General features: G+C 39.6%; 1 protein-coding gene across 4 annotated transcripts in view; it reads right to left on the reverse strand.

Annotated features, from left to right (window-relative positions):
• The window catches only part of thrab (thyroid hormone receptor alpha b), a 138,038-nt gene that overhangs the window by 67,707 nt on the left and 48,253 nt on the right, over positions 1-22,078 (reverse strand). For 3 of the 4 annotated variants that reach the window (XM_046068128.1, XM_046068127.1, XM_046068126.1), the window contains one exon: positions 15,980-16,044. The exons of the other annotated variant lie outside the window; for it this stretch is intronic. The gene's annotated coding sequence lies outside the window, so the exon portion shown is untranslated. The remainder of the gene's footprint in view (positions 1-15,979; positions 16,045-22,078) is intronic. 4 annotated transcript variants of the gene reach the window in all.

Here is a 22,078-nt window from a genome sequence, read left to right on the forward strand (position 1 = left end):
AGACTGTGACACAATAATGACAATACTAACAGCTGGCGAACGAACGCCTCCCTCCCTCATTCTCCATTCTTTCTTCAGCTTTTTGGCTGTCAGCCGGCTTGAACATCCTAAAGTCCGGCTTCATCAAGTCAAGTATGGTGCCTTCTGGTAACACAGCAATGCAGCGTTACTTGGATTAGTAACTGTAATATTATCACTAATCTCTTACACTACTAGTTACTGGGAAAAGTTATATTACAATAATGCATTACTGCTCTACACTGCATATAAGCCTCTCTTACCAAACAGTATTATGAGATACTTCCTTCAGTTTAAAGTCCAAAAGCATAAAAAAAATGGGGAAGAACTGCAGACATTTATAAATGACTAAGATTTGACATGCTTTCATGTGGCTTTGTTGCAGTCCCTCGTATCTGCCTAACTGTCTGAAAGCGCCACCTCTTCTCTTGTGTCTGCCCTGACTCTTGTATTATTAATAACTGAAAAAAATGAATTTCTTTCTCTCGTAAATGTACCACTTTAATCTCACAGAATGAGATTTTTCCTCATAACTTGCAGCACTTTTTTCGCTGAATATTACCCCCCTTCCCCAACTCTGTAATTTATTTAATTTGATCTACAATGGTCCCAATAAGTTGTCGTACAGATCACATGTTCAGCCAATAAGTGGTTGATTTGAACATGTTTCTGTGTGCACATGTCTTTGTGTGTGATATGTATTGATATAAATACATTTGCAAGGTCATAATGGGAATTATACATATAACATATGTACAGTATGTACAAAATGTAAACTAGCTGACCAGCCAAATAGATACCCATGTGTATTGTCCTATAATAAATACCACCTTTGTAAAATGTCAGAGCTTTTTAAGAGGTTTTTCAAGCAATTATACATTTCTAGAATCCCATCTTAAAATGTGAGTATGCTTGTTTTCTTGTCTTTTACAGTATGATAGTAAACTAAATACTTCTGGGTATTGGACTGTTGATGGACAAAACAAGCTAGCTACTGTGGGATATTATGACAAGGGTTTTCTAACATAATCCAAATACATAACACGTTGTACAAAAAAATTATCGGCAGATTAGAAATCATTAGCTGCAGCCCTATACATTTCAATTGCACATGGGTTTCTGTTTTCTGGTCACTGATGTGTATTATATTTTGAGGTTTTTTACCTTGCAAAGCCCATGGCCTGAGGGCTCACAATATGACTCCCGTCTGTGATGTATCTACGTAGAGCTTTAACAGTGCTGAAAGGGTGTCCCATAAAACTGAATGCTCACATAAACATTCCTCACATGCGGTAGACACACACCCTCTCTATAGTGCCACATATACAGCACAAGCGCCACAGCTTTAACACATTTTGGGTGTGTCCAAGAAAGTCGAAACTGTACTGTTTTGTCTCAGTCAGATCATTGTTTATCTTATTTATCATAACGCTGTATAGTTTTCTAATATTGTTAAAATAACTGGATCGTGAAAGTGACCTTTGTTCCTGTGCCACAGCAAACCAGCTTTTGATAGTAACAATACCATGGAACAGTATATACCAACCAACCACTGCCTCTAATTTTAAATGATTTTATTTTCATAATAAGCAAGAAAGAGTGTTTATTTATCCCCTTCTTTTTTACTGGCAAAATGTCAAATACCAGGAGGTTTACATCTAGGCACTGTACTAATATAATGTATTATTTGCATAATATATACATTATGCATGACATTTAAGTTGAATTTGTTTGTTGTTTATGGTTTACAGTTATTATCTATTTTGTTTGTGATTACAGGAAACACTTTTGGGTGATACTCTCCATAGCTTTAAATATTCATTACAATAAGCAAACAAAGATACAATACAGAAAAAAAAACATCCTTAGGTATTATAATATCAGGACTTTTAAACCCCATGCAGGCTTACATAGGGCATAACTGGTTGGGTTTTATTTGTCCTATAAAAGAAACATGTCTTATTAAGTATTTTTCTGCTACAAGTGTGAGCACCTAAAGTTCGGCTTTTGTGTACATTTTAAGGATTCCACCCCTTCCCCCCCCCAATAGCACCAATATTTTTTCTAGAGTTAATCCTGAGGATTTTCTCCCGAGGCAGTTAGTCACTCAGTATCAGCGAGTCATCGACTCTTTAACAGCAAGTGATGGCAAGGATGCATTCTGGTTAATCCCATCAGGATCAACTAATGTGAGGCTGCTTAAAGATTAACACCATTCTCTTCTGGATATACCGGAAATTGGAGCACATGTATTAACCTTTATGTCCAAAACTAGTCATCACTGATTTTTTCACTTTGCGGTGCCATGCACTCAAATAGCTGGAAGTTAGGGCGTCTATATAAATGCAGTTAAGCAACACTAATGGTGAGCAGAGACACACCAGTTTGTGTGTACAAGCTCCAGTTAATTGAACGTCCTGCTGGGCCTGAGGCTGTAGGTGTTGGTTTACCGCTGCTATTGATCCCAGTTCTGTCTCTCTATTACACCTAAACACCTGCCTGCTATACTGTCTTTTACAGCAGCAGCGTGCCAGCGTACTGTAACAAAAGAAGTAAATGAGGGAACAAGAAAGAAGTCTTTTGAGCCATTAAATCAAAGCCATTAAATCAATTTCCTCTAATCTGGACGGGGACATCCCAGAGCAGGAAATGTAAGCCAGTAAGCTTCTCAAGGGGAAAGCAGCTATTGAGCCTGCACACAGAGCAGGAGATATGATTTAATAAAATGCCTTTTGTCTCTGCTGGGGAAGGTGCCTGATCTCTTCTTTCATTCTGATGTTCACTAATTCTATCCATCTCTCCTTTTCCTCACCCACACTTCTCAGTACATCACACACCGCATTACTAAGAACAAAGTTAACCTGATTACCAGATTAATAAAATACTGACAAGTCAAGGGGAATGGTTTTTGCAGCGTATATTACGCAAATGTATGTAGTGTTTGTTTCATTTGAACAAAAAGTCACTGTGCACTGAATAGTAAAAAAGATGTTCTGATATAAACCTGTCAACTTTATGCAGTTCCAGTTCTTCAAATGAAAGGTTTTCATACTAGCTAAGGAAATGTGTTTACAGGCAAAAGAACACAATGCACTGCTTGTTACAGAAATGCTATACTGTTGTTAAACATTCAACAAAGATGCGAAGAGTTTAAATTTAAAACAGGCTCACTTTGGAGCAATGTTATGTTTGATGGAACATCAGTCTAACATGCCAGGGAAAGGAGAAACAACAGGAGAGTTAGACATCACCGCTTTGTTTAGCATCAGGGTAACTGGCAGTAAATCAGAAACCTGTTTGATACATTTGAGCCATTGTTTGATCAGATTTGAGTGGCTGACGACATATAGTTGGACAAAAGACAAAGGGGAAAACGATTTATATAATTAAGGTCTCAAAACATTTTGTCACAATGTGGTAATATTACTAACTTGCGTGGAGCTATCTATCTGTCTCATATTATTTCATTGCATCTGTATATAAAATAATAGCCTGGGATAAACTGCAGAGGTTGCACTCTGGCAATAAACAGCTCCTTCTCTTCTCCTCCCTGTTCAGTTCCCTTGTTGCTGCAACAACACGTGTTCCAAACCACAACTTCCTGGTGGAGCCACAAGCTGATTGGCTAAAAGTGGTACATACCCCTGACACACCCACTCTGAAATGCTTACTGAGGTTCCTGGCACTAGTTCCTGACCTTTCCGCCTGGGCAATTAGAGGTTTGCATGTCTGTTATGAGACTGCAAACCCACCCACGCACACACATATACAAACATCCCCCATAGACATTAAGAAAAATATACACACTTATGGAGAAACTAGTGCTAGAGTCAGTGCATTAGCAAACGTCAGACCTGGGCTGTGCTGCAGAGGACAGCTGCCAAGGGTGACTTGCTGTGTCAAAACACATAGCTCACACCTACTCACAGCGATTTTATTCCACTGCTGTTTCATTGATAGACTCTCAGTAACATACTTCATGTGGTGAGGTTCTAAATAGAGCACATTGTACCTTATTACGCCATCAGAGCACTGTGCTCCCAGATTGCAGGGAGTCTCCAAAAGTACAATGGGAGCCAAAGAGCCTTCAGCTATCAAGCTCCTCTCCTGTGGAGTCAGGTCCAATGGGAATTGGGTTCGACACCATCTCCACATTTAAGAGTAGTTCTTAAGATTTTCTTTGATAAAGCTTATTTAGGGCTGGCTCAGGTAAGCGCTGAACCATCCCTAAGTTTTGCTGCCATAGGCCTATACTGCCGGAAGGCTTCCCATGATGCACTGAGCTCCTCTCTCCTTTTCTCCCTCTCCATTTGTATGCTTTCTTATCCCATTAATGCATGTTACCAACTCTTCCCTTTCCCGTAGTTTTGTGCTTTCTCATCTCACTCCTCTTTCCTTTGGTTGCTTTCTGCAGGCTATAATTATTATTATTGTTATCCCTATTATTATTATCATTATTATTACTATTATTTGTATTTATACTTGTATTATTACCACTAATATTACTATTAGTCCACAGTACATCTCTATGTAAAACTTGTATTGCTACTGTGAACCTGAATGAGGAACATTCAGTGAGAGGACATCCGCTGTACAGTTCCTCCAGAAAAAAGCGCAGTTCATTCCTATGGGTCAAATAAATTTTTCTAGCCCTGAACTTTCAGTATTTTCATACTTTCTGTGGACTTTCAAAGAGCCTGCTCTTTAAACCACACACTTAGCCCATAGTAGGAACTTTATCAGAGACCACCTATTAGAGCTTTCCAACTACTATGACTGTGGATGTAAGATTGAAAGCCTGTGGACACAGAAAGGGGGATATAGTAAAACAAATATTTCCTAATGATCTGCTAAACTTAGAAAGAGTGTGGTTTGGAGACACGATCCAGTTTGTTCTGCTTAACTGTCTTTTATACAGGCTGAAATTAAATGGAAAGGAAATATAAAACTGCAGCTTTATACGATGAGAAAACACAAGGCTTCAGCAGCACATGGCTCACATAGGGGGAATTCCAGCTCCGCCCTACTTGGCTGTCTGTGGAGTTAAATCCAAGAAAAAATTAAATGAAGCGTATATAAAACATATGAAACTGCCTAAAGAAAACTGGTCAAAAAGCATTATAAAAAGGTACTAAATGTATGCCTCAGCACTGAAAGCCATTGCTATAGTATTTTGGCAACTTATTGTAAGGAATACAAAAGCCAGAGAAGCTGCTAATGCCTGAGCTTGTTTGTTTTCTTTGTTACTTAATATAGGTTTAAGTTGAAGGCTATAATGGACAGAGAGGAACTCCCGGCCCCGCTGCCAGGTAATAACCCTAATCTGACCGAGCAGGAACAGCTTCAAAGATTATAATGGGTTTCCCTTAGTCAGGGAGAGCATAAAGGGGGTAGTACAGCAGAAAGTAGCAGGGCCATCATCGAATATGGTAATTAACAGTGCGGAAACATGCCTCATTCTTTCTGCAGTAGAGCAGAGGAGAAATGAAGGACAGAAGCCAGGTAAAAGAGAGCATAGATGAAGGTGAGAAAGCTAGATCTAGTTCAAACAAGATGGAAAAAAAGCTAGGCATCGTAGGTAGATGTTGAGATATTTCAGTGTGGAACAGAGTGGCGGGCCAACCAACCGACAGACTGTTGCCATTCCTAAAGCCCCGGCGCTAGAATGCTAACAAAATTATATCACATAGCTGGTAGTTGCTGAATCAAAGCTCAGTTGTTTAAATTCAGAGGGCAGTAGCAATGTAACAGGATCAAGGTCAAAGCATAAATACTGTAGGACTGAGCTAATCAAAACATGTTTAAGTAACAAGTTAAGTCAAATTTTGCCCTTTTTAAACCCTTAGGTTTCATATTTAACGGTCATCATGAAAGGTACACTGCAACTTAGTGCCACTGCCCTTTTGGATTGTTCAGTGTTGCAGGCTGATATATATTTAACACGCTTTAAGTCCACTTATCCCTTTTTTGTTCCCAGACCTTTTATTTCAATAACTCACAAGCTGCCAAAGCTGCTCTGTCGCCAGGAATAAAGAAAGAGGAGGAATAGAGGAAGAGGGACATTGAGGAGAAGAAAAGAGGGAGAGAGGAGGGAGCCAAAGCTCTGCACCCCGCTGCTGGTAGTGTGTTTGTATGTGATTTTCAGAGAGAGTGTGTGTGTGTGTGTGTGTGTGTGTGTGTGTGTGTGTGTGTGTGTGTGTGTGTGTGTGTGTGTGTGTGTGTGTGTATAATGGTGGTAATTAGTTGATCAAACAGATAAGACAGTGGAGCAGACACATGCTGTGGGGGGTGGGCTCTAATAATCCAGATAATTGGGTAGGAGTGTATGTGTGTGAGTGTATATTGTGGTTTATATGTAGCTTGAATGAATGTGTCTCTGTATGTGCATAATAGTAGACAAAGTATGTACGTCATACTGCCCCTCACTGTTACAGGTCTCTAATTCACCAAAAAGCCCCAAAAATAAAGAAAAGATACATACATAGTCACAATGTCCCTGGTTTGATTCCCCTTCATCATCCCCGTCTTGCCATAAAGACGGGTAAAAATACTACAAGGTACTGTGCACATGCATCAGATGAAATAAATTAATATATAAACTCTAAACAGTTTCTCCTTTTTTTATTTCCACTTCAGTAGTTTTAAGGTCAGAAAATGTATTTTATCAGTTTCTTTATGGCTGCACCATTCCACAAAACAGAAAATATTTAAAATGCGTGATGTGCACCATTATATACCAATTTCCCCAATATTTAGCCTGACATGTAAGGATTCTTCAAACACTTTGAAATAATGTTCTGCAGATTCAAACAGTGTTTCTAATGACTGACCCAATGCTATGATGTATCAGTTATTGGTGCTGGATTCATTATGTTTTCTTCTCTATCATATCTGTGTTATATCTTCTTGAATTCAATTTCAAGACAATTTTATTTTGCCAACTTTTCAGAAATTTAAACAACTCCCAACTTTATTTTTATAAATGTTATCAAGCAAAGTTTCAGAATCACTAACCTTTGAGTCTCCCACAACTCTCCAACTTGTGGTGTCAGAACTTTACAGTGCAGAAAGTGAGATCGAATTTCTTTGTGTGGAATCCAAGTTCACACTTGAATATACTTGTCATGTGAGGACTGATCAGACACAGGGCTGCAAACCAAATCAGGCCCCAACTGCTAGTTAAAGAAACCAGGCTCTAACTTATATAACTGGCCCAGACCAGAAGTAAAGTTCTACCTCCGACTGTATCCCACTGTGCAGGATAAAAGTCCTCTCCACATGTTTCATCTGCCCCATAGCTGCCACGTCCCACATCCATCTAATGACATTTACGAGCTGATAGATGGGACAATGGCCAGGCTGCTGTTTGTGTTCATGGCATGGTCGTTTGATCAGCAAAGACCCACCCTGTACATGCTCTGATGTCATCAGTGGAGGCCAAGGCCAGATGAAATACTGTATACACAGGGGAAAAACACATTTCGACAGGTCTGAAAAAGTATTTACTCCCTGGTCCAACAGAAGTAGAAAGAACTGCAACATGACTTGGCAGCATAACAAGGATTTCTTTATGCCATTACCCAAAATGTACGTTTTTAAACACATAATATTTGTTCCTGACGATGCAGATGCCATTTTGGGATCAAATTCAGTGTGTATATTTACATTCTGTCTTACTTAAAGTCCTAGGGGATTGTAAATTGTGGAAGAAACACACACACACAAACACACACAAGCTAAAAGCACTTGCACATAAGCAAATTTAGCAGGCTGTATACACACACACACACACACACACACACACACACACTGCATACAGTAATGTTTTTGTGTCTGGTGCTCCTAAAAAGCAGGCACTCTTGCTGAACAGAATTAGTGTGTTTCTGTTTCACTGTCAAGTGAGATGATGGTGGGCATGTGAGGAGGAGGGAGACGTGCCAACAGATAACCACTGAAAGGGAGTGGACAAGTCATTACACTCGACACTGCCACAGCAGGAGGGAGAGAGAGCGAGAGAGGCTTATATATTCCAGTTCATTATCTAATGTGATTTCACTCATTTTAGTCCTCTGTGCCATCGAGCTCAGTTGTTGTCCAAAAACTATTAAAAACACATCAATGAGCCACACTGTTGCACTGGGTGACATGTTCCTACATTACCTTGAGAACAAACACACACACACACTGTAGTTTATTTTGACTCTATACCACAAACACTATCCTGATGCCCCATATACTCACTAGAGCACCCGATGTGTATTGATGTGCAGAAAATGGTTCCTAACAAATGCACTGTTTACACCTGTAAGTAACATTTCTACAAACTACATGGTGCAGTTGTTTAAGGAAAAAACATGCCTTTTTAGTAAAACTAATTTTGACTAATTTTTAGAGATCTTGAGTAGCATCCGGTGCCACAGACAGGGTAGAGAAGTCAGTAGTATTGAGAGATGTATTGAGAGATGGTTTTCTGGATTGTTGGATTTGTTCTTTTCATGTAGGGCTGGACAATAAAACAAAAACAATAATTATCGCAATATAATTTTTTTCAATAACAATATAACAAATGTTCAATAAATATTCAATAAATGTTTGATTTTATTCACTTGAATCATACACAAATTAGGACCTTTTTTTTATGAAGATGTTTTTTTTGTGGGGGGAAAGGGACCGCTTTTACTTAATTTGACTCGTGCATATTTGTTGACGAAGATTTTATCATAAATAAGTTTTTAATGTTCTACCTCAGATTTGTGAAGTGATCCACTGATTGGCATCTAGTGTTGACCACAAATAAGAGTTTAAACCACAATTAACCATCAGGTTTCTTCAACTTTCACTCAGGAGCAAATATCAGCCTTTAAACGCGAAAGAAATAATGATTTAATACTTATCGTGATAATTATCGATATCGAAAGAAATGAAAATTTTTATTGTGATAACATTTTTGGCCATATCGTCCAGCCCTACTTTCATGGGATTTGTTGACAAATCTCTCATAAACTTAAATGCAAATGTTTGATGCTGCTTATGTCCAGAGTTCTTTTTGCACATGGTGCAACAGTATAATTTAGTTCATAACATTTATTTGACAGGAACAATGTGCATAGCAGAAGCTGGCAAGCACATAAAATGTGGGACCTTGAGGCTGGCTACACATACAGGATATACAGTAAGTTGAAATGATGTCAGAGAGAGAAGCGATGCAGCTAAGGCACCACTGTTGGTGGCTAACATAACAACCCATTAATACTAATCGGGTCTTGGAATAGAAGGCCTAAGACCCCACCCTAAAAAAGTAGGGGGCGGGGCTGGGGAAGCTGACATCCACAAATACAAGTCAAACTGCCACAGGAAAAATGAATGTCCGATCTTCCAACCAACACAAAATAGGGCCACACTTGTGTATGACAGCTGCAAATAGCACACTCTCTCAAAAACATCAGCAGCAGCAGCAAAGTGCAGCGGTTAGCTGCGGGGTCGGCACTGTGTACTTGCTGTGCTAATGTATTCGATCTCTCGTTAAGCTAACTCCTGTCAGAGTACGAAAAAAAATTGCTCACTAAAGTCACTGTGAGCATGGAGGCCAGCCACACAGAACACACTCTTTCCTGCATGGACCAACTCTGTTTGCCAGGAAGCCATTCCCTCTGAGCTGCAAGCAAATAGCCCCTGAGCGGTGGGTCAATGAGCTGTGGATAGGGTGGCAGCAGACAGCTAGTTAGTTCAGCTGAGAATGCTCTGACAGAGACCAGCAGAGACACTTTCAGACTGATGAAGCCAAGATCCCCTGTGTATCTCTCTCTGTGGTTGTTACAGGCTGGTGGAGTGACAGATTAAACACAAAATGGTATACACAGAGCTGCTGCTGTTGGCAACAAGCACCCCCGCCTGCCTGCGTTTATGTGGGTTTCCAACCTGTACGAGTGTAAGTGAGTCTTTCTGGAATTCACTGTTCATTTTGGCATCCCTTTTTAGCCATTTATGTGTTTTTCAAGTCACACTTGAGTCATTTAAGGCATTAGTTTTAATTAAGAATGTAAGTATCTTAATTTAAAGAACATATATACATACACACATATATACACATACATATATATACACACATACACACATTTTGTATAACAGCAATATACAGTTGTTTTTATTTATTCCATTAGTCGGCTAATCAACCGACAAACAACTTGATAACGGTTTTAACGGTTTCTCATTTATCAAGCAGAAAAAGGGAACATTTGCAAGTTCCAGCACTTGCTCTCTTTGTTTTATATCACTGCACAATGAATATCTTTACATAATCAGTTTAATCAATTATGAAAAAAGATTACTTGAAGCCCTAACATTTTCAGCAACATTTGAGATCCGCTTACCAAGATATTATTACTTCCTTATTAAGAAACAATGCAATATTGTTGATTTAACAAGCTCACACTGACTTCACTCCAATCACAGATGTTACATTGCTATAAAGCAAATAAAAGTAATATTTATTAGGTGAGTCTATAGCTCTATATATGTCTATTGGAGAGTGTGTGACAGTGGCTTTTGCCTGACGTTTATGTGTAAGCCTTCACAGGCATGTGTGTGTTCTGCACAGCAATGTGAAAAAGAGGACGGTGGCAGTAACACTGTGTGCTGTCTTCTCAACACTTCTGTGGTGAGTGAAAATGACAAGGAAAGAAAATGAGCACTAATGCGTTACCCTGTGACCATGACATTTCCTCCAAAAACATAGGAAACATCCATAGTCACCTGTAGTTGGCAAATACAAAACTGTGTCTTTTTAGTAAATAAACAGCATCTATGTCAGATGTGAGCTGGTTAAGCTAAATTGGAAGAATGCTGTTTCCAAGGCACTTCAGGCGTGACAGGCGGGTATTTTACAGTTCACGGAGCTTAACTGTCATACTTTTCCAAAAACAAATTCCACTGAACCTGGCCCTGTGTTTGTGTGTGAGTGTGTGTGCTGAGTGGGCTCATCAGTAATCAATACTTTTCTTGGATTAAAAAGACAGAGCAGATGCACAGCAGGACCAATTTTAGAGAGAAAGTACATATTTTTCTTTTCCAAAGCCCATATCGAGGTATTACTGCTTTGTGCAAACAAGTGTTTACACCTGTGGAAATGAGCACTGCTTCTTCAGCCAAACTAGTTGCCCAAATCTTGCTTTAACCTATCCTGTGTTGTCTTTTATAAGGACATTAGGTCTTTCAGATAAAAGCACTGTAATAACCACATACACGGTGAGACATAAAGAACACATGAGGTCAGGGGAGTGTACACGTACATTAAGACACGTGTGGAGCTGATGACAGCAAATAGAAAAGTACACAAGTTCAGGGAATATATAACAGGCTCTGGCTAGACTGCATTACTTCCTATACAGCAGTTCAGTGAGAAACACCTTCTCAAGTGCCCTAATGTAACACACCAGTAAAAGTTGTCGTCTGACTGTAGTTATATTAGTGAATTGCTATAAATTTGTTAGGGATATTTGGGTAATTTGCTTCATTTTCAGCAGTAGTGCATCCGGCTTTTTAACAGATAAGAAAGCAGAATAGTGATAAACTGTAATTTCCTGCTAGCAAAGAGGCAGATTTTTTTTTACTCAAGCAGCAAATATGTTGTTTTAGTGCTGTGCAGGGCCCCCTGGCTGTATTTTCAGAAAGTTACACAACCAAAGCAGGTAACAGTAACTAGCACTTGTCTATGTAGATGTAAATGTGAGTTATTTAATTTAATGGTTAAAAAAAAAAATCACATTATACAAACATTACAATCACTGAGAACAAAAAAAGGTAAAGAAGTCAAATGAATCCACTAAAACACCATGGAACGAGTAAACTCTCTTCCCTGTTTTTTTATTCATAACCAATTGGATCAGAGGCACAAGGATGTAAGTTGACAGACTGCCTCAGCAAACATGGTATTAAAATCCATTGAAAAAATGTTGTGTAGAGCTTTATGTTAAGACCTTCGACTGGGTTTGGACAGTGATTAACATCTTATGTTACCTAAACAACTGAATCAGGAGCGCTAAAAAGTCAGTGGTTTGTGATGAGGAGAATTCAGAAGAGAGATTAGTTTCACTTGGGCTACTGTACAGCAGAATTAATCAATGGCTTGGATTTAGTGCATCCACAGTGCTGCCAAGATTAACTTTTCCTTTGTTCTCATGTATGTCCAAAGAGCAGACAGATGAAATGTGATACATTATACAGACAGATTACACATCACTGTATTTTTCCATTTTCACTGCTGCTGTTGACAAGACTGACACTCTGGCTCTGACTTTACTGCGTGTGTGCAATAAAATATACTATATATACACAAACAGCTGCATACAACATGCACCCACTAAATAATGTGCATGCTACACAGTTTGTACATGTGTGTATGAGGTGTGTGCATGCATGTGTGTGAGCGTGCACTGCAGCAGCTATGTCAGCAGCGGTCCTGTAGCACCAGGTGAGATTTATGAGGTGTTAAGAATGCTTGCCTCTAGCCTAGTGATGGGAGACTGATCCCACCTCCTCGCCTGCCTGTGGCCATGCCTAACACCCCGCCTGGCTCCTACTTGAAGACACACACAAGCACTAACAGATGCACGTTCACATGAACACACGGCTGCATATGTATGCACAGTACAATACAACCCCTGCACACACATATGTGCATATCAACCCCTGAACCCAAAAGTGTGAGTATAATGTCTGCACCGCCCCCCATCCCTGCTCTGAAAGACTCGCTTCCTGGGGCTAAACACACCATATAAAGATATCCCCCTAACACAGTTCCACTGCCTCCAATGATTTTCTTCCCCCATTAACGAAATCTCTCCTTCTTCTGTGGAAAAATCACCCATATTCTGGCCTTCGTCTAAGCAAAGAGCGTGGAGATACTGTCCAGTGGGGACCACTCTGATAGAAAAGCTTGACTTGAAAGTGGATCGAAAGGTCACTGCTGGAGCCATTGACAAGGGAGTACATTTCACAGCTTTGACAAGCATCATGAATCACCAACGCTTCTCGGCTCGAAATGACATCATACCGAGCCGTTGGTAGAAAAAACTGTTTAAAACAGAGCAGAGCATTCAGAACAGGGGGATATTTGAGGTTTTGGCTAACAGGGATTTATTTTAAATACTTTTACCTCATTATTTGAAGCTTTTGTCATGTTTAACATGAACATCTGACATTTTTACATTATAGAAATACCAGAAAATATGAAAAAGCACAATAAGTTCCCTTTAATGATTGAACAAGACACTCTCTTTCACGACAGAAAGTACAGAATTGCATTTTCTCTTGTAGTAGCCAAATATATTATATTATTGTAAACACATACATATATATTTTGGACACATCATTTGTAACTATTATATTGGGTGTCTGCCGATACAGAGTCTAAACCGATATTTATTACTATCACTATTTACGTACAAGTTGATTAAATATATGTTTAACACGCTGAAATAAAAGCTTTTGTATTTCTTCCATTCATTTGCTCATAAAATATTAATTTAGTTAAATTATGTAGAATTTAGTCTCGCAAAGAAAATCCAGCTACAAGTGCATTTATTAAAATTCTTAAACTGTCAATAATCCAAGAAATCAATTAAATAAATACCATTTAATCATTCAACAAAAGAACCTTTAGTCAAACTAGGCCACTAACCTGTCTTACTTCATAGTGGTCAACACCCTGGATGTCAATTATTTACAACAGCATCATAACTGGTTATAACACTGGCGAATATTTATAATAGTAAGAGTGACTTATTTACAACATCTTCCCCCACTTCAAGAGTGTGGGACACAACCAAACTGATGTGCAAATGTTGCATTGATCACCACAGCAACACACAAGGCGGGGTTGCGAAAAAATGACAGCTCATTTTGCTCATAAGGAATGAGACTATTTATATGTAGATTTACACAGATCAGTTCCTGCATGAGACTCATCCAAAATGTGCTATTGTCAAGGAATTATCACTTGTGGTCACAGCAGAAATTACATGTGTGTACTTTTGTATCACCTTAGTTCCCCCAAGTGGCACTTCAGCCTAAGACTTATACCAGTCCCCTCCCATCCAGTATGAGCTCTCTACCATTAAAGTCTTTCTCACCAAACATCTGTCCAAATAACTTTTTTTTTCCATCTCTCTCTACCCAAGCTGCTATGCATTATCTCCCTCTGCTGCTTCCCTAATGCTGCAGGGACTTAGAGCAGGATTAAACCACAATTATGCGCTTCCCCATTCTCTCCAGCTGTGCCGAGACAGGAGAGTAGAGGAGGATACAACAGGACTACGGGAGGCACCATTGCCTTGAAGTTGATTTATAAAGATGCTTTGTGCAGAGTTACAGAAACAGAATTTAAATAAAAGTGTAATTCTTTGAATCTAGGATCGGCATTTGGTGCTCCATCACCCCTACCAGCATGTGTTTATTTCAATGTCTAAAGCTAAGTTTTGTTTATGTTGCTTACTGTTTAGTACATTAAAATTGTAAAATATATATTTATATACATTCCCTAAAGCATTCCCATTACTTCAAAAACACAGTGCTAAAAACCTAATCTGCATACACTTACTTAGTCAAATAGAAGAATTATATTCCTAGCCAAATTATGCAATTGGTGATGCAATAAGTACTTAGTGTTGGAAAGCTCCACCAGTCTCATGGTTAGGAGGTGTTTAGAGGTGTGTTCGTGGCCACCTGATGAATGTAAGTCCAATATTCACTCTAGTTTTTTCTCTCTTTTTGGTCTCCACCAAATTGAATTGAACCTGACAGTAAAATACAGTGGAAAAAGCCGTTACTCAAGGTGACCCAGCTGTCAACATTTTTATGAACTTGAGGTTCCCTCGTTTAAATTGTAGACGACACAGGATTTTACTGAATAATCAAACTAAAACTTTAAAGGTTTTAGAAGTATATTTTGGAGAGTGAAGGGAACATGTCACCCCCATATACAGTGGGCATTACACTCTTATAATACCTGTAGCAACTCCTCAGTGGGACTCACTGAAGCTTCCTGGGTAAGCTACAGAACTGTGGGTGTTTGAGGCGGGACAGAGATGGCGAGAATATGAGCATTCTGCATTTGTGACAAATCACTGTGCACAATTTGAGAATGAAGACAGTAGGGGTCTGAAAAGTAAAGCCTTTGCAAAAGTATCTTAAACCAGCAGGGGACGACTCCACTACTTGCAAAAAGAAGTGAGATTGCATTGGAGTCTACACTACACTACTTATCATTGATTTATTACCTCAGTAAACACTTTCCTAGTGAGTTTATGGTCCTAATTGCTATTTTCAAGTCTTCTTCAATAAGCATGATGTTCATTTTGTAAACTATGGTCCAATTTCGAGTAAAATAGACGATAAAGCAGGGTATGCTTTAAGGCATGACTACTTTGTGATAGAGGCGAATTATATCCACTACACTGCATACATTTAACTAGTGCCGTTGAAAAAGCTTATTTTACAGTGCTGCATTGGACTAGCTTTAACTTGTTTTTGGGTGTTGTTGGTATTTTCGTCCAACAACTTTGACCCTTTCACAGTCAGTTTTCAGTTCACAAAAGTTCATTGTAACAGTTTGGTCGCCTAAAAATGTATTCTTTAGCTGTCAGTTGTACTAAAAGACACTCTGAGGAGTCGGATGTTCATTTTTTATCGCTAGCCAATTTAGCATCACAATTAATATCACAGCTAACTAGAATTTTGGATGCACCTTACTAACCAAGATAGCTAGTGTCACCCTCTCATGCGAATATGGTCACTTCTGGTTCAAAAAAACAAGATGGCTATATCCAAAATGCCAAACTCGAACATTCAAAGCAGTAGTCCACACACCAATGGGATGGGATTTTATACAGTCTATGATGTGTACACACACATACTACACATACCTGCATTAAACACATGGAAAGATAGGCAGAACAAAACATACCAGTTATATTGTGTGTGTTTGTGTGCAGTTAATGATCTTCCCAGGCCTCATGCGTTGTCCCTGCCCTGGAAGAAATAAAAAGGAGGATTGTTAGGGCGGGTGAGCAGCTGAGACAGAGGGCAGAGGGTAGAGGGAGGAGGAAGGGAGAGATATAGCAAAGAGAAAACAAACAAGACCAGTACACTACAAAAGCCAACATGGTCCCCCACCCTCAATTTCTTCCCTCTGTCCTCATTCCCAATTTTCTTGCTCTCTGTTTCTCTGTTTGTCTTTCTTCTGTTGACTTTCCCTTCATCTTTCCTCTCTTCAATCCCACTCTATTTCCTTATAGTTTGAACACCTTGTATTTGTTCCCTCTTACCCTAACTGTTCCAATTTGCCTTCCTCTTTCTCTCTTCCCCTTTTCCTTTGGGTTTCCTATACTTTATAACTCTTCCTCTCAGTCTTTTTCTTCGCTTCTCTCTCCACCCCCTCCTTCAGAGAAAATGTAACTCTGACCTCAGAAGCCTCTGCCTGTTTACCTCACAGACAGACATGAAAGCCAAACATTTATCTATGGCCCTGCATCACAGTCATCCTATTATGTGTGCAGAAACATCCTCCTACAGCTAGCATTACATATATTAATGTCAGTATTGACACTAGAGACTGTGACAGACTGACATCAGGCAGACTTTAGCATGCATGCATGCTACAGAACTACTGCTACCTGTAGGCTGAGACTTGTGAAGTTTAGGAAGTGATTTAACATTTTGGGAAATATACTCATATATGCCTTCTTTCTACGAGTGAAATGAGAAATGAGAAAACATGGGGCTGAATTCAAAGCATGTTTAGCCTAGCTTAGCATCAAGACTGTTGGTAGGGAGAAAACATTTAGCCTAGCTCTGTCAAAATACACCTACTAATAACTTAACTAACAAAAATGTCTTATTAAAAAGTTGTATCTTGTTTGTGTAACTTGTACCTGACCAGAAATGTAAAACTGAAAAGAATAACATGCAGCAAGTATTACGTGACAAACATTTTATCCATTATCTGGCGAGGTTTATTACAAAATACACAACTATGTATTAGAAAACAACACAGTAATGTCAAAATGTATCTGAGCATTTATAGCTAATTTACATGTATACTGACAACAACCAGCTAGGCCTACTTGCTGCAAAATGCCTTTACGATCCCATTGGACGGGAAATGCCGGAATGAATGCAATGTGAGAGTGCTGTGAAATTACGACATTAGTATCTTGTGTTGTAATAATTTGTGTGCTCTAATAAAGGTTCATTATGTATATTACATTTACATTTACACGTCTTTGTGGACACTAGGGTTTGGCGATATAATAAATATTGTGAGATGATATAAATTCATTAACCATCTGATTTTTCTAAAGTGTCTTTTCTAAACATTTGAGTGGCCTTTTATTGTGGCCAGCCTAAGGCACACCTGTGCAATACCCATGTTGTCTGATCAGAATCCTGATTTACCACACCTGAGGTGGGTGGATGGATTATCTCAGCAAAGGAGAAGTGCTCACTAACACAGATTTTGACAGATTTGTGAACAACATTTGAGAGAAATAGGCCTTTTGTGTACATAGAGAAAGTCTTAGATCTTTGAGTTCAGCTCATGATGAATGGGGGCAAAATAAAAGTGTTGCATTTACAATTTTGTTCAGTGTAGTATAGTGTTTTAAAAGGACTTTACTGTGACAGAGAATAGTGTCCATATCATCCACTCCTAGTCTACACTTGATAGAATATGCGGAAAATGTGATGTGAAAAGGGGTAGGGTGGGTTGCACTTCACATGTCACATGAGGGAAAGTCCCTTCTGTCTGACCATAAAGAATCAATTTTCCTACAGAAAAGCTGCAGCGATAGCGAGATGGATGGCAATGCAAAGAAATGCAAGACGTGAGGCACTAAGTTGCAGTTAGTGAAATGGACTGTGTCTGTGCAGCGTATGGCTGAAGCAATATAGGTCAGATATGCCTCAGAGACACCAAATCACCTCACTGAAGACAACATGTTAAAATGGGAGGTCAACTATTTAGCCCCTGCGCTGAAAGTCTGTGACATGGGTCGACTCAGATACAGTCTCACAAAAGTGAATACACCCCTCACATTTTTGTACATATTTGATTATATCTTTTCATGTGACAACACTGAAAAAATGACACTTTGCGGCAATGTAAAGTAGTGAGTGTTCAGCTTGTATAACAGTGTAAATTTGCTGTCCCCTCAAAATAACACATCCCACAGCCATTAAATGTCTAAACCGTTGGCAACAAAAGTGAGTACACCCCTCACATTTTTGTACATATTTGATTATATCTTTTCATGTGACAACACTGAAAAAATGACACTTTGCGGCAATGTAAAGTAGTGAGTATACAGCTTGTATAACAGTGTAAATTTGCTGTCCCCTCAAAATAACACATCCCACAGCCATTAATGTCTAAACCGTTGGCAACAAAAGTGAGTACACCCCTAAGTGAAATAGTCCAAATTGGGTTCAATTAGCCACTTTCTCTCCCCAGTGTCATGTGACTCATTTGTGTTACAAGGTCTCAGGTGTGAATAGGGAGCAGGTGTGTTAAATTTGGCGTTATTGCTCTAACACTCATACTGGTCACTGGAAGTTCAACATGGTAAAGAACTCTCTGAGGATCTGAAAAAAAGAATTGTTGCTCTACATAAAGATGGCCTAGACTATAAGATGATTGCCAAGACTCTGAAACTGAGCTGCAGCAAAGATGCTATGACCATACAGCGGTTCAACAGGACAGGTTACACTCAGAACAGGCTTTGCCATGTTCAACCAAAGAAGCTGAGTGCACATGCTCAGCTTCATTTCCAGAGGTTATCTTTGGGAAACAGACGTATGAGTGCTGCCGTATGAGGGGAGTCAGCCTGTCAGTGCTCAGACCATACGCTGCACACTGCATCAAATTGGTCTGTATCGCCGTTATCCCAGAAGGAAGCCTCTTCTAAAGATGATGCACAAGAAAGCCCGCAAACAGTTTGCTGAAGACAAGCAGGTCTGATGAGACCAAGATAAACTTATTTGGTTCAGATGGTGTCAAGTGTGTGTGGCGGCTATCAGGTGAGGAGTACAAAGACAAGTGTGTCCTGCCTACAGTCAAGCATGGTGGTGGGAGTGTCATGGTCTGGGGCTGCATGAGTGCTGCCGGACCTGGGGAGCTACAGTTCATTGAGGGAACCATGAATGCCAACATGTACTGTGACATACTGAAGTGGAGCAGGATCCCCTCCCTTCTGAGACTGGGCCGCAGGGCAGTATTCCAACATAATGACCCCAAACACACCTCCAAGTTGACCACTGCCTTGCTAAAGAAGCTGAGGGTAAAGGTGATGGACTGGCAAAGCGTGTCTCCAGACCTAAACCCTATTGAGCATCTGTGGGGCATCCTCAAACGGAAGGTGGAGGAGCGCATGGTCCTCCACCAGCTGATGGAGGATGGAGGAGCGGAAGGGGACTCCAGTGGCAACCTGTGAAGCTCTGGTAAACTCCATGCCCAAAGAGGGTTAAGGCAGTGCAGTTATACAAGCTGTACACTCACTACTTTACATTGTAGCAAAGTGTCATTTTTTCAGGGTTTTCACATGAAAATATATAATCACATATTTACAAAAATGTGAGAGATATACTCACTTTTGTGAGATACTATATATCCTCCCATGCTGCAGGGCAATAGAAGATGATAGATGGCAAAACAGAAGCAAAGATAGGGGTTACGTTTGCATTGCATTGAGCTAAGAGCTTAGGCGTCTTTGGAAGAAGTCAAGTCTCTTCATTTTGCTAACTCCTACGAGCAATGCTATCGCTGCTGCCAGAGCTGCCTTTTCGCCATCCTGCAGACATGAATAGCTCCCTTTGTCACAGTGAAATTCCACTGGCAAGTCTCTAATTAGCTGGAGGGCTCTTCCCCTACAGACCTGCATAGGCAAGAAAGACAGGGCACAAGGAGAGAGGTAGCTCACTGTGAGGGGACCTGGGCAAACAATAAGAAGCCTGAAAGGAAAAGCAACCTTGTTTGTCAAAAAACAATATGAATCCTCCAGTTGCTATTTACCTTCTTGTGGAGTTGCTAACTTACAAAAATGTAACCTGTCAACAACTGAGGATTTGCTAATTGTCTAATTAATGTCCATTAGTAATGTGATTGTTGATTGTTTCACTTCTTTAGATTCTACACATAAAGATTACCCATGATGGAGAGTATTATTAAGTCTGTGAAAACAGTTGACCTTGGTGACTATGCAGAGAAACAATTATTTTAATATTCAAAAATAATGAGTAAGCCAATATTATGGATGTCTAATACAAAATTGCTGGTGAACCCCTTAAAATTGTAAAGTTTCTGTGTCACACTTGCATACATTTTTGTACATACATACAACTTGCCCAAACACCACCTGATACTGACATCTGAAGCAGATCTCGGAGACATCTACATCAGATGCATCAACAACAAAATAATGGCAGAGCGTGTTGTAAACGAGGAAACTCTTATTTCCTGTTAACAAAGCCACAGGTGCTACCAGTAAACAAGGTTGTGAGGTTGCATATGCTATTGCACAAAGAATAATTATCAACATTGTACAGCAAAGTGCAAGGCTGAATATGAGGAACTGCAGTTGACAACTCTGGGAAGGAATACAAAGGTACCATTTACCATAGTGACAAGACAGTGAAGATGTTATTAGACAAGAGAATATTGATTCAAGTTGTAATTAAGAAAATGATAATGTACTGGTAGTCTTTGTTAATGTTGATTTAGTAGCTGTTTAGTGGCACTTAAGACATTGTTCTTGAACTTATTTATATGCCAAACCAAAAAGATAGCTTCTTAAAAGGACTATCTAATTACCTGATAGTTATAAATAAGCCTTACCAGTCTGGAAGCATTCCAGAAAAATAAAATGGGGTGAAGGCTTTCATAAGACCCATTAAAGGCCGAGTCTCACCACGACCTATTGTCTGACCAAGTCTATGCTCCCAACATTACCACAACATCTTTACATTTTCAAAGAGAGCCAGTAGAACCTGCCTTGTAAATACAGTTTATGATTATTTAACAATCAGACAGCAAACTCTCGTTTAAGCTAGTTATGAGATGTCATGTAAGTATTTCAGAGTGTGTTATCGAACTGAGTATTTGCCCTACTATTAATTAAGTCAACAATGAAGACATCATCATCATTACTTGGTACAAATCAAAAGGCAGCGAAGGCATCACAGTTATAAGCCTTGTGGCAACTGAAAAGTTCTACATTTCCAAAGAAGTGGCTTTGATGCATGCTGCAAGAGAATATGTGCTCCTCTTGCTTGCAAAGCACCACCAATATGTAATTGGTGGGGTGGCTGTGGCTCAGGAGGTAGAGTGGTTTGCCCACTAATCGGAAGATCTGCATGTCGAAGTGTCCTTGGCCAAGATACTGAACCCTTAATTGCTCCCAATTGCTCCATCAGTGTGTGAATGGGTAAATATGATGTAGTGTAAAAGCGCTCTGAGTGGTTGGAAGGAGCCTATACAAGTACAGACCATTTACCATTCATAATATCACCAGATAAAACACTCATGGTGGACTTGAGGAAGTCTAAAACAGAAGCAGAAAAAAAGTCTTCCCACTTCAGAGTACATTCAACTGAAAACATCTTGAGGGTAAATTCTGTCAGTGGGCCCCAAGTTCGCCACTCCACCCCCTCTCTGGTGGCAAATGTAAGGCTTTGAACTACAGGCTGTGAGGAGGGGGGGTATGAATGATGGAGGATGGAAAAAATCAGATCCTGCTTTCAGGGAGACGGTCTTCTGATGACGCAGACCGAACCATGCAAGGCTGAACATGGCAAGCCTTAAAGAACTCATCGCTGGGGATGCTTTTTTATTTTTATTATTCCTAAAAGACGTCATAATCAACCATAAGAGTAGCAGGAAGTTTTAGATGCTCTGATCCATAAATACTTTGAGGTGCTCTCTTAACAACCCAATGATTTAAAGTCTTATGAAGTTAAAGCAGAAGAGACTATAAGTGAAGTATCCACTGCAATGGTTTTGATCAACTGGTTA

This window comes from Micropterus dolomieu, linkage group LG14 (assembly GCF_021292245.1).
Source record: "Micropterus dolomieu isolate WLL.071019.BEF.003 ecotype Adirondacks linkage group LG14, ASM2129224v1, whole genome shotgun sequence".
In the NCBI taxonomy this organism is placed as follows: Eukaryota; Metazoa; Chordata; class Actinopteri; order Centrarchiformes; family Centrarchidae; genus Micropterus; species Micropterus dolomieu.